We start from the raw sequence: 12,535 nt of genomic DNA on the forward strand, positions 1-12,535 counted from the left end.
TTTACTCTGCCCTGGTGAGACCATACCTGGAATACTGCGTCCAGTTTTGGGCTCCCCAGTTCAAGAGAGATAGAGATCTGCTGAAGAGAATCCAACAGAAAGCCACAAGGATGATAGGGGACTTGAGCATATCCTGTACGAAGAGAGGCTGAGATCCCTGGGGCTGTTTAGTCTTGAGAAGACTGAGAGGGGATCTTATCAATGTGTATAAATATCTGAGGGGTAGGTGTCAAGTGGAGGAGGCCAATGTCTTTTTGGTGGTGCACACTAGTAAGACAAGAAACAACAGGTTCAAGCTTGAACATAGAAGGTTTCACCTCAACATGAGGAGAAACTTCTTTACAGTGAGGGTGATGGAGCACTGGAACAGGCTGCCCAGAGAGGTGGTGGAATCTCCTTCTCTGGACACATTCACAACCCACCTAGATGCATTCCTGTGAAGACTACCCTACGTGATCCTGCTTTGGCAGGGGGGATGGACTTGATTTCTTGAGGTCCCTTTCAAACCCTGATGTATTGTGATACTATGATCTCACAGCTGTGGTTAAGAAGACTGTATAGGCACTTGTGACCTCTCTTGCACTATCCAGTTCTGCCAAAATGGTCTTAGAAAGGCTGAGGGAGCTGGGATTGTTTAGCCTGGAGAAGAGGAGGCTCAGGGGAGACCTTATTGCTGTCTACAACTACCTGAAGGATAGTTGTAGCCAGGAGGGTGTTGGTCTCTTCTCTCAAGCAACCAGCACCAGAACAAGAGGACACAGTCTCAAGCTGCACCAGGGGAAGTTTAGGCTCGAGGTGAGGAGAAAGTCATTAGCCATTGGAATGTGCTGCCCAGGGAGGTGGTGGAGTCACCATCCCTGCAGGTGTTCAAGAGGTGACTGGCCATGGCACTTGGTGCCATGGTTTAGTCACGAGGTCTGTGGTGACAGGCTGGATTTGATGATCTTTGAGGTCTCTTCCAACGGTGGTGATTCTGTGATTCTATAACCCATTAGAGAAGAATTTGAGCAGTTTACAGAATGACAAAACTACTGTGAAGATCCGCTTCTCCCTTTGTCTGCCCATTCTCCAATCTCTAGCTTTTCAGCATACCTGAGGCTACAATGATTGATGTATTTGGTAAGTCTTATTGGCTCTAAGGTAGATAAACAGTAAGATGCTAAGTGAAGAATATGATGAAATACCCACTGAGAAATTAAGACTATATGTCAGTGAAAGGTCTATGTGTGTGTAGTGGGAACTGTAAACTATGCCTGAAGTGAAACACCTGGGAGCTCATCACCAGTTATGTGTCTCCAAGTGCTATACCTCAGGCATGCTCTGACCATGGAAAAACATCCTGGTTTACACCTTTTCATGGTATAAATAAAAAATATATCATCCACTTCAAGAGAGGCATCCTGATCTCTATTTGGTTTTCTGTTCTAGATTTCACAGTGACTTAGTTCTGAAGCTTTGTCTTTTTGGAAACTGAGGAGTCATGACTTCTTGAAAGAACAACACATCTGTTCTCAATTCCTATTCTTCATTAAAATTCCTATTCTTCATTAACAGCTTTCAAAATGTATTAGTTTCTTTTTTTAAAGTTCATTGAAGTCATCAGAAACTCTACTCTCAGGGATTACACACTCCTACACCTTATACTGTAGAACTCCATTGCAGGCAAAAGAAGCTTGAGGAGAAGTAGTCTCAGACATAAATTAATCCATGACTGAATATCCAAAGATATTCAGATTTTATCTTCTTGAATTACCGACAGCATAATTCAAACATCACTTCAGAAAGATTTCTGAGTAGTGCAATTTAAAGCAAGTGAACTGCTACTGGAACTTAAGGGAGAGTTTACATTTTCCCCCTTCTCAGTCATAGAGATAAGCACTGCTTTATACTGTTTGTACCCTGAATTTTTACAGCATTCAGAAGAAACTGTTGAAAGCACAGCAACTTCCTGAAATCCCCATGAATGTGGATTTCATAGCAATGCCAGTGACTGATTAACACCAGACAGCTTTAAGAATTTAATCTGTGCAACTAACAACAATGACAACGCGTTACAACAACATGCTGTAGATTGTGTTATCTACAGTGAACATGTAGCAAAAAACTACATACTGAGATTTTCTTTATCTGGATGCACATTAGCTAAGCAAGAGCAATCATTTGTTTTCATATCCCTTATCTTAAGCATTAAGATACCAACTGCAGCCACAGATACTCCTGAACTGAAAATTGTAGCGTCTGGGAGATTTTTTTCCAGGGAACTATCACTTTTTTTGTGCTATTCATTAAACATCTGACACTAACCCCTGTCACAGATAAAATACTGGGCTAAGAGACACTTGGTATGAGCTGATACAGCAATTCTTACACCTGCTTACCACTGCTTCTTGTGAACAGCAGAGAAATGAGAAAAAGATAAAGGTTTCACTTCTCAATTAGTTGCTAATTAAGTGATGAATAAATAACACATCAGAAAGGGATGTGCTTCAGTGCCCCAAAATGAAGTTCATTATAAAATGGGAATCAGTATGGCTTTGAGTGATCTACATTAGCATTATAGTTCAAATCAGGAACACGCTTTTGGAGCAAGTCCACCAACTGCTCTCCCTTACTATACCTTGGTTTCTACTGATCGTGAGCATGACTTTACTCATCCCAGATAGGCACAAACCAGAGGTGCTCTCCATACATACACCAAAAGCTACAACTGTGAATTTTTATGCAGCACACTGAACCAAGCCAGAACTACTTCTACAAAGAAAATTTCCAGCAGAAGTATTTAATGTGGACATCAGCCACCGAGCTGCATTCTGCAGATATGCATCCATAGGGCTTCACAGTGCCAAAAGCCAGATCTCAGGAAAGAAGGGTCTGCCATCGGTTTGCTGAAGGACATAGGACATACCTTCCTCTTTTGTCTGTAGCACCACTCTGTAAGTCTATTTAACTCCTTTAAATGGTAATTTGAGATCTATCAACAAAAAGTGATTTCCACAGATTTCAAATGCATGGCTAACGTGGCATCCTGGTAATCAAATTCCTTTAAAGATACACAGTATCATACTGTAGTTTTGTAAACTTATCTATCCCTCACCAATATCTCCCTTCTCAGGCTCTTCACTAGAGAAGAGATACATTTGGGCAGAACCAAATGCTCTGGACCCCATGAGTGGCTCAAAGGTCAGGCTGCAGAGCATGCTGGTATCTCTGACCAACTCGATGGGGAAGAAAAGTATATTTTAATGGAAATCTTGCAGACTGTTACTATAAATGGGGGTGTCAGTTGGCTTAAATCTCCACCAATATGTTTCCAAAATAGACATAAATCCTGCAAAACAATTCCACATAGCATTAAAAAAAAACAAAACACCAAAACCCACTTTGCTTATCTGCACACATCAAATACATTTTCATTTGTGTTAACTTTACTGACATGTTCTCCCTCATGTCTCACGCACACTCAACATCAAATATTTCTTTGGAGCACTACAAGTGTAAGCAGAAGAAAGTTTGCATCACAGATAGCCTCTAATGATGCCAAAGATAAAAAACATAGGGTGATGGCATCCACACAGCTGGCTGTTGCAGTCAACAGGGACAAACTGACAGTACAGCAACATATATAGGTCTGAGGCCTGTTGAGTCAAATCATGCATTTCCTTCAGAAAGCAGTAATTTGGGAAAAACTGAACTGCAAACATCACTGGAGCCTTTTGTCACACAATATTATGGGGAATTTTCAGCAGCTCTGAATTCCTGTTGAGAATTCACCTTTGCTTAAAAGTTCAACAGATATGGCTTAGCAAGGATGTTTAATAAAGCTCAATGCAGTACAGCCAGTACATCTGGTACCAAAAAAAGCTGAATTTATTAGGCCCACAGGTGAGTATATGAATTTCTCAAAGAGACTCTATAGCTCTGTCTCTACTAGTGAATTAAACATGACTAGAATATTAAACATACACTCTGGCACTGAGGCCATCTGGCAAGAACAACTCATGTTAGATTTTCTTACCTTGCAAAAAGAGATTGCTGTATGCTAGCTGGCTATCAGATGTATCTGTGGCCAATGCAGACTCCTGAGCAGGGTCTGTGAAGCCTCTGAGGGATCACCAGCTGTCAGGGGTCAAAACCACCCCATGAAGCACTTCCAAGAATTTATTGGTATGGGTGGTTGGACTTCCAGTGTTTGGGAACAGTGCCTATGTATGTGTGTGTCCCCTGCTGTTTTTTTTGTCTTAGTCAAGACAAGGAGCTGAGAGTTGTGGTGTGACAACAGAAGAAACACAGACATACAGATGCAGGTGAGGGAAATTAAGCTCCTGGCAACGCTGCTTGTGGTCCACCAGTACTGTTGATCTGCAGAGTCTTTAATAATTTCTTTGGGATGTACACTAGCTTTAAATGAAACTGAACTTCTGGAGATTACTGAAGGATTAAAACTTTTTTTTCTCCCATTTATCATTTCTAATGCTCTAGTTTGTTAATTCTCATGAAGGGAAATCAAGAAGAAACTATCACTGGACCTTCTGGTAGATACTAGCCAGAGAGTCAAACAAACATCAGTTTCTGTATTTTTTCACTGGGAGTTTTGCTTGATAAGAATTAAGAAAACATTGTTTTAAAAATGTAGTGATTGGATCTTCATCTAGACTGCCTTAAACCACTTTCTTGCTCCTCTGATCCCAAAGTGTCCAGACTGAGCCAGTTCCCAGCATGAACTGCAGCATAATAAGGACTACAGAAACACAATGCTGACAAGTCATCCAAGTGTCAAACAGACCCCGTTGTGCCCTCTGCTCATCCTGACAAGCTTCTCTCCATACCCCACTGAGAGGGAAAGCAGTTACTAGCTCTAGGCAGTTATTTCCAACAGTGTGCCCAAAGGGAATCCTCAGTTTCTTAATTTACTCTCTTGCACTGAGACAATTAACAACAGACAGACTCCAGAAAATGATCTGGCTATTTCCTAGACCATTGGATTAAAAAAAGACCTTTTTCATGCATAAAACTTTAGAGTATGATATTAGACAATATATCAGCAGGAATCACAACTGGCACTACAGCTGATGGCCACCAAACAGAATAGTTGATTAACAAAAGAGATAAGTCAGACAGTGATTAATGCATTAAGAGAAGTTTTATAAACACATCAGCACTTCAGAACTTCAGCCAACATTCTTGCAAAGCTAAGGGATAAGTAATACTATTTACATTTGTATGAAGATGTTGAACTGGATACCAGCCACAGTTCCACTATGTGTTTTGCTGCTTTTAGAAACAATGAGAGGGCAGAAGGAGATCTAGAATGTGTACAGATCATGGGATGATCAACAGAGGTAATGTCTGAAAAAAAAGGTTTTAAAAGAGATGAAGATCTGAAGTATTTTCAGAATTTAATCTTATGATTACATATAATTCTGCTTCTGCTTTTAACACTCTCATACTCACAGTGCTATGGTCCTAGTCTTTTAGGGAATATAAATAGCATGAAGACATGACCACTTCTTCCTCTTCAAAGCACCTAAAATTTAAGGCTATCATACCAAACTGCTTAAAATTCCATTTAGCATGAAGATCTGCTTGTCTGTAGCTTTTGTGCCATCCTATGAAGACACAATGGGATATGTCAGTGCTCCCAATATCGTTATTAATGCTGGATTGTGTTGCTTCTGCCAGTCTATGTGACAGTCAACAGAAGATGGGCCAAAACTTTGGTCTTTGACACCACTGACATTACACCACAGCATGTAATAGCCAAATATGACACTGTATTTTCCTTGAAAAGAAAAGAAAAATATGCTTCTCAGAAGCCTGTTCTGACATAATATGCTAAAATAACCTCCTCTGGAGTTTTTCCAGTCAATCAATAAACTGTCTTGGAGGAATATCGAACACATGGTTTTGATCACATGGAGACTACACATTATAGCTCTCTATAACTACCTTAAGGGAGGTTGTAGACAGGCAGAGGTTGGTTTCTTCTCCCAGGCAACCAGCACCAGAACAAGAGGACATAGTCTCATGCTGTGCCAGGGGAGGTTTAGGCTGGAGGTTAGGAGGAAGTTCTACACCGAGACAGTGATTGCCCATTGGAATGGGCTGCATGAGGAGGTGGTGGAGTCACCATCATTGGAGGTATTCAGGAGGAGACTTGATAGGGTGCTTGGTTGCATGGTTTAGTTCATTAGGTAGTGTTGGATGATAGGTTGGACATGGTGATCTTGAAGGTTTCTTCCAACCCGGTCTGGTCTATTCTATTCTATTCTATTCTATTCTATTCTATTCTATTCTATTCTATTCTAGAGTAGCTACCTATTTACCAAAGGTTCTTGTGCAAAACAATAACCATATCCTGTCCCTGATGAGCAATGAGAATAAAATCAAACATTCACTCCACTACAATCTTACCGTAATCTAAAGACTGAACAAGTCCCTTTCCCCACCTTCATTCCCCGTGTTTTCTAGCTCCATTAGAAATAGTCACGGTTTGCAGTACGGTCACTACAGCAAAAGCACAGGCAGAAATAATCTGGAGGATTTTTTTGCAAATGACTGGTCCATCAAATCTTTTAGAGATTTGACCCTTCTTATATTTATTTATACAGCACAAATATCTGCTATTTCAGTCAACAACAAATAAACAAGTAAGACACAGCATAAAATTAGCACTATTTTCTAAGAAATTCACATGCCTGTCCTGACATCCATGTCATACTACTAGAAAAGGAGACAGAGAAAATCATTTGGAGCACTGAGCAATGAGGCACAGTAGCCAGCTGTAGGCAAGGGCATGTTGAAGTGTATTAAAAAGCCTAACTGGCAGTAGTTGGTTGTGCTGCAAGAACTGATGAAAAAATGCCATGTTTCTGACAAAAAGATGACCGGAAAGTAATAGACATGAAGATTTTGCAAAGGATGACAGTGGTAAAAGATGGAAATGCACTATTAGTCTCATTAGAAGCTAGGACAAAATCTGCTTGCAGTGATAGATGACTACAATTCTATGACAGATTGAAAAGTAACCCTGACACTTCCATCCTTTGATTGCCTTCATCAACACTGATCTAGTCAATTCTTCATGCCCATTATTTCCATATATGTGAAGATTTATCACTCATCTTTGAAAGGTAGCATTTCATTCTGCGTCTTCTTGAAGCAATTAACTAAATCCACCTTCTGAATCTTCAGCATTGTTACTGCATTACTGCTGTTTTAATAGAATTCCTCAGAAGAGACCTGCCATGAAATATAGATTCATCATAACACTGTATTTCATGTGTGCTTTAGTTTTATTATCATGAAGGAGGTCACAATAACATATTAATGTATAAAGAGACATACAGCATTCCACAATGCCACACACAGTACATTGTGGATGACAGTCAATATTGCTCTGTAAATGTTATAATCAAACAGCATATAATGCTGCAAAGAATTTTAGAACTCATTAATTATCATGCTATGCAGTGGCAAGCATCAGCTACATTCAAGCTTGGAAGGACTTGCTAATTGTGTGACAGAAAATAGCAATTTACATTTGCATTTAATTTAATTTGGCAGTGGTTTTGGGACAGTGTAGATCTGGTTTTCCCACAACAGGTCTGGGTTGGAGTTATTTTGGGTAGACTGGATGCTGTAGAAAAAAGACTAGAAAAATAGCAAAGACAGGAACGTAACCTCCTGCTTTAGAGCACAATATACATGAATAATCAGAAGTCAAGAGGAAAGAGGAAAATTGCAGAAGATTCATACAAAAGTCTCTTGAGATTTGGTCACTTTTCTGAGCTCATTAAAAAAAAAAAAAATCATTCACAGACTACTTTTAGGGAAAAGTAGTAACAAACTACTATGACTTCTGTCTTAAAGACAGCTGTTTAATGAGCACCAGCAGCCAAATTAATAGATACAGCTGAGTGGAATAATTCCTTTTTCAGTTAAACCGCTTTGCATATATAGAAGCCTTTGTGCCAGCAGGTTACTAAATGACATTATACATGTGTCTCTATGGGTAAATTAGAGGAATATAAGGCAATATTATAAATGAGATCATTTTAGATGTAACTAATGAAGGGAAGGGGTAACATCCTGAGTGCTAGAGCTAGATTACTTCTTTAGGAAAGCTAAGCAAAAGGAATCTTCTTCAGAAGCTTGCTTTTTTTTTCAGTTTGTTTGTTTGTTTTGTTTTTTAATATAAAGCAATATTTCAGTAATGGATAACAAGATTACTTCATTCAAAATTTTGGTTTCCCTTTCCAAATTACAGCATCAGCATCTAATTCAAAAGGCATCTCACACCACATAAATGGGTATGCTGGGAAGGACATACAGTATCAACCTTGATGCAGTACTTTCCCATCGGGTTAATAATGTATGAGCCTGCGATTAAAGTGGCCCTACTGGAAAGATAAGCTGATCAACTATCATAAATGCATTTTCTAATTCACTGCCCATCTTTTTTCTTTTTTTTTTCCTGTCAATTTAGGGGGGAGGATTTATAAAAAGAATTGCAGGCAGATAATCAACATCTTTAAAATAGCTAATCTATTCCTAAGCTAGCTCATCCATTTTTCTGGAGAAGCAAAATGGAAGAAACAAAGTAAACAACTTTTTTTTTTTTTAATTAAAAGGAAATTAGTATTTCATTTTCCTTCTCTTAATCACTTCTTGTTCATCACGAAAACACACAGGCACTGGTAACTACTTATCTTCACATTTCATCTTTTACAGAGACCATTATCTACCTAAGCTGAGGTAAATATCTCCATCTGAATTTCAGTGCACATTAACTGCTCAGCGTAGCTGGCTTAGATGCCACTTCAAGTTCCTTCTCCTCTATGTTGGTAGCTATCACCCATTTATCAGAGCTTTCTGCTCTGTGCAGAAGCATGCTCGACATGAAGCTTTCTGTGTGAGAAGTCCCTACCAATGAGCATGAAGGCAAGCAAGATCAAGAAACAGAGCTTGTTTCTGAGAAACAAGTTTGCAACAGCAATTTCCTGATGTGCAGAAAATATTTGTCCAAAGACTTGCCACTATAAACATTCTCAGAGAAGCAAAGAGCTTAAACAGCAGGGCAGAAGCAACAGGACATGCAAGTGGCATTCACCTCACCTACTGACAGAAGCCTAAAAAAAAGGCATTTGACCCAAGCCATGCTGCCTGTATGGGAAATGGAGAGAAACAAGCTCTGTACAATGAGCTATCTTCTCATGCAAACACTGTCAGTCAAATGGGATGCGTCACCCTCTGGAGTGTCACAGCTCTCCCACTGAAAACGGTGACTACAGAACTTCACATGGATGAAATGAAGAGCACTTTTTGGGTGTATCTAGCCTAGCATACAGTGGGCTGAACAGCTCTGTGATCCATAGGACAAGTGACACAGCAAGGCATGCCGTAACATGGCTTATTTCTATCTGGATGAGCTTACTTATTTCACAGCAAAAGTACCTGCGTGCAAGTTGCCTACTGGGAATGGACTTCACATATGCTAACCCAAGTACCCAAGCAAGTACCCAAGCATCACCTAGGAAAATGCTGGGTCAAATCCATTCTAACAATTAACATGAGTGCATGCCTGAGCTCAGGTACCATCTTCAGGCACAGAAGTATTGACATTCTTCAGATTATTGGGAGCATCACAACTCTTAAATCTAGAAGATCCATATCTATTCTACAAGTCCTGGTAACATTTTTCTATGCAAAATTCCAGTTGGTTTGGGAGATGTTTTGTCACCTGAATAGAAGGTCTATTTTACATGATTGGAAAACTCTCAGAAAGCCCAAATGTCGTTATATGAATAGCCTAGGAGGTCAGAGGCTAAGGCAAATCACTGCTAGTGCAGAAAGACACAGACTATCATTATGTTGTATTACAAAAAATGTCCCAAGTTCATGTTCTCTGCCTCTAAAGAGCAAGAAGACTTACTGCATTACTCCATCTTGAGTTGGTGTATTCTAAAGTTCAGAATTTAAACACATTTCTGTATTGCTTATTATTTCCAATTTCAACATTTCGGTGCACTTAAAAAGGCACAGTAACATCAGAAACCACCATGAAAAACAGTTAAGTATTGACAAAATAACTTTTGATTAAGCAGAAAAAATGGTTTCCACAAGTTTAATTTTAGCATTCCAAGCCTGGCCGATTTTTTCTTACTCTTCCAGATTTATTTCCCCACTGAAAAATGTAAGAGAGACTCAGCTTCCCTGAATAGCTAAGCTCGGCTCCTGAAAGGGGAACCCCTCTAATTTTGCACCAGCTGAGTCCCAAAGACTGGAGGGCCCTGCTTGTGTAGCCTGTGAATGGGATTATATGTCAACATTTGACCTTGTAACAAAGCAATGAACTCACATGCTAAGCCTATGATGGTTAAGTAACTACCTGAATGGGAGATATTGAAATATCACATGCTTAAGAAATGGCCACTCAACAGAATGAAGCTCTTCCTTTCAAGTAACTTTAGGCTTAAGAGACCAACAGAGTACGACAGTGGAGCTAACTTACATCTCAATTAGAAGAGTAAGGGGTGAGCTATTTTTAATCATATGGATTAAAGCCTGCTTTTAAACGTTGTATCCTCCATCCTGTGTTCATTTACCCTTCACAGTTCAAACTGTGTCCAGAATGCATGAACCTGCTGGGTAGTAGTACTTAGTGCTGCTAAAGATCAACTGTGTACTAGTTTAGCATATTCTTTTAATTACATTCAGGCAGGTAAAAGAGGAACAATAGGTGGAATTCCTCCCAACATTAACTAAAAACTGAGCATCTATCCTAGGACAGTCAACTCCTCTCATTGTTTTCTCTGTCCTATTACCTGTTAATACTTCTAGACAGGCACTTTTGGAGGGACAGTCACTCTTTATTGCCTTAAATACATGTTTTAGAACAAGAAATATGGTCTTACGGAAATTATTTTCTCTGTTAAAGGGAGTTCTGATGATCACCACTGTCTGGATGCTGGTCATACACTAGTCAAATTATTTAAAGTTTGCAAAACAAGTCATATTTGTGGACCTAATTCCCAATGGTGGAACCATCCTGTACAGAGCTCTGTATTGACATAACTTCACAACTTCCAGAAACCGTACTAACTACGCTAGAGGTACCTCTGGAATCGCTGCAGAGTGCTGTATTGTGCCATGGAGACATACCCAGGAACTAATGAAAATTCAACATTCATATTAGTATAAAGAAAAAAGTAATTAACTGCTATTGAACTGCCAATTATCCAGTGTAACTGCAGACCTCCCTGCACAGCTGTTTTACCTTCTCTCTCTGCTGTATGCAATATTACATTCATATTCAGGTTACATTATCACAGCAACATGCAACTGGCTCCTAACTGTGAAGAGCACAAATTATTTTGCCAAAAAAAATATTGGTTCAAATCTGTAATAGTGAATAATGAATTAAACATGATTAGACTTGAGGATTTTTTTTCCTTGCAATATCTGTAGTTATAAGGAATGGTGAAATTCAGTTGCAAACATTAAATGAACTCTCCTTTTGAAACTATTCTTCTCCCAGGTATTTTTTATGACTGTGTGTCATAGGGGAGGAAAAAGGAAGTTTGTCCTGGATAAACTGAAACCCCTAATGGTAGCTAAATATTACTCAGTCTCTTCCACTGAAAGTTTTGATCATCCTTCAGTATTGATGAATTGCACTTAATATTACTCAAGTTTAAATTCTTTATTTAAACAAATCTTTATTAAAATTAGAATTGTGGGGGAAGGTGTATCATCACTAAATGGTTACAATGCTTTGGTTACACCTAAACATAAAGTACTCATTCTGAGAATCTTGAGAGTCAGGACGTTTCAAGTCACAAGCCATGGGACGTTGTAAGAGTATACCATAGAAGTATTAACATGTATATTTTATTCTTCCCAAAGCATCCACTACCAGCCACTATCAGTCGGGACACCTGGATGCGGGATCTTTAGTTAGACGTGTCATGAAATTTCCAGTGTTGTATTCTGCCAAGCATGAGATTGCCTGCTGCACCTTTATCAAAGTGTTAAGCATTCTGTATGACTACAGATATTACATTATCTGAATAAGCACTCAATGAATAAATAGTATTTTTCCTATAAATATCACTCTTTCCTTTCTCTCTTCTGTCTTCAAAGGAATGGGAAAATTTTCTAGGCACAGAGCAGATTTGAAACTACTAAATTTCTGTGAAATTTCTACTTCTCTGTAACTTCAATTTAGTTTAATTGTTCATTATGATGAAAGGCCGTCAACAGAAGTAATGATTTATTAATGGTTACATAAACAGAAGCCCTGACCTTGTACTTTACATCTCTTCTTTTTTGCTCTGACCGCTATATTTGAAGCGATATACATACAACGCCTGTTGCAATCTGTGCAAAGATACCAAAACCACGATTAGAATAGAGTAGAATAGAATAGACCAGGTTGGAAAAGACCTTCGAGATCATCGAGTCCAACCTATCATCCAACAAAATAGAGATGCATACGCAATATAGGTAACTAATGGCATCTCAGATGGTGTGGTAT

The 12,535-nt window shown here is 39.0% G+C and overlaps 1 protein-coding gene across 3 annotated transcripts in view; it reads right to left on the reverse strand.

Moving 5' to 3' along the window:
* The window catches only part of GABRB3 (gamma-aminobutyric acid type A receptor subunit beta3), a 251,832-nt gene that overhangs the window by 146,387 nt on the left and 92,910 nt on the right, over positions 1–12,535 (reverse strand). The gene's annotated exons all lie outside the window — the stretch shown is intronic.

Source organism: Melanerpes formicivorus, unplaced genomic scaffold, assembly GCF_026170545.1.
Source record: "Melanerpes formicivorus ecotype bairdi unplaced genomic scaffold, bMelFor1.0.p_v2 SCAF_1, whole genome shotgun sequence".
Lineage (NCBI taxonomy): Eukaryota > Metazoa > Chordata > Aves > Piciformes > Picidae > Melanerpes > Melanerpes formicivorus.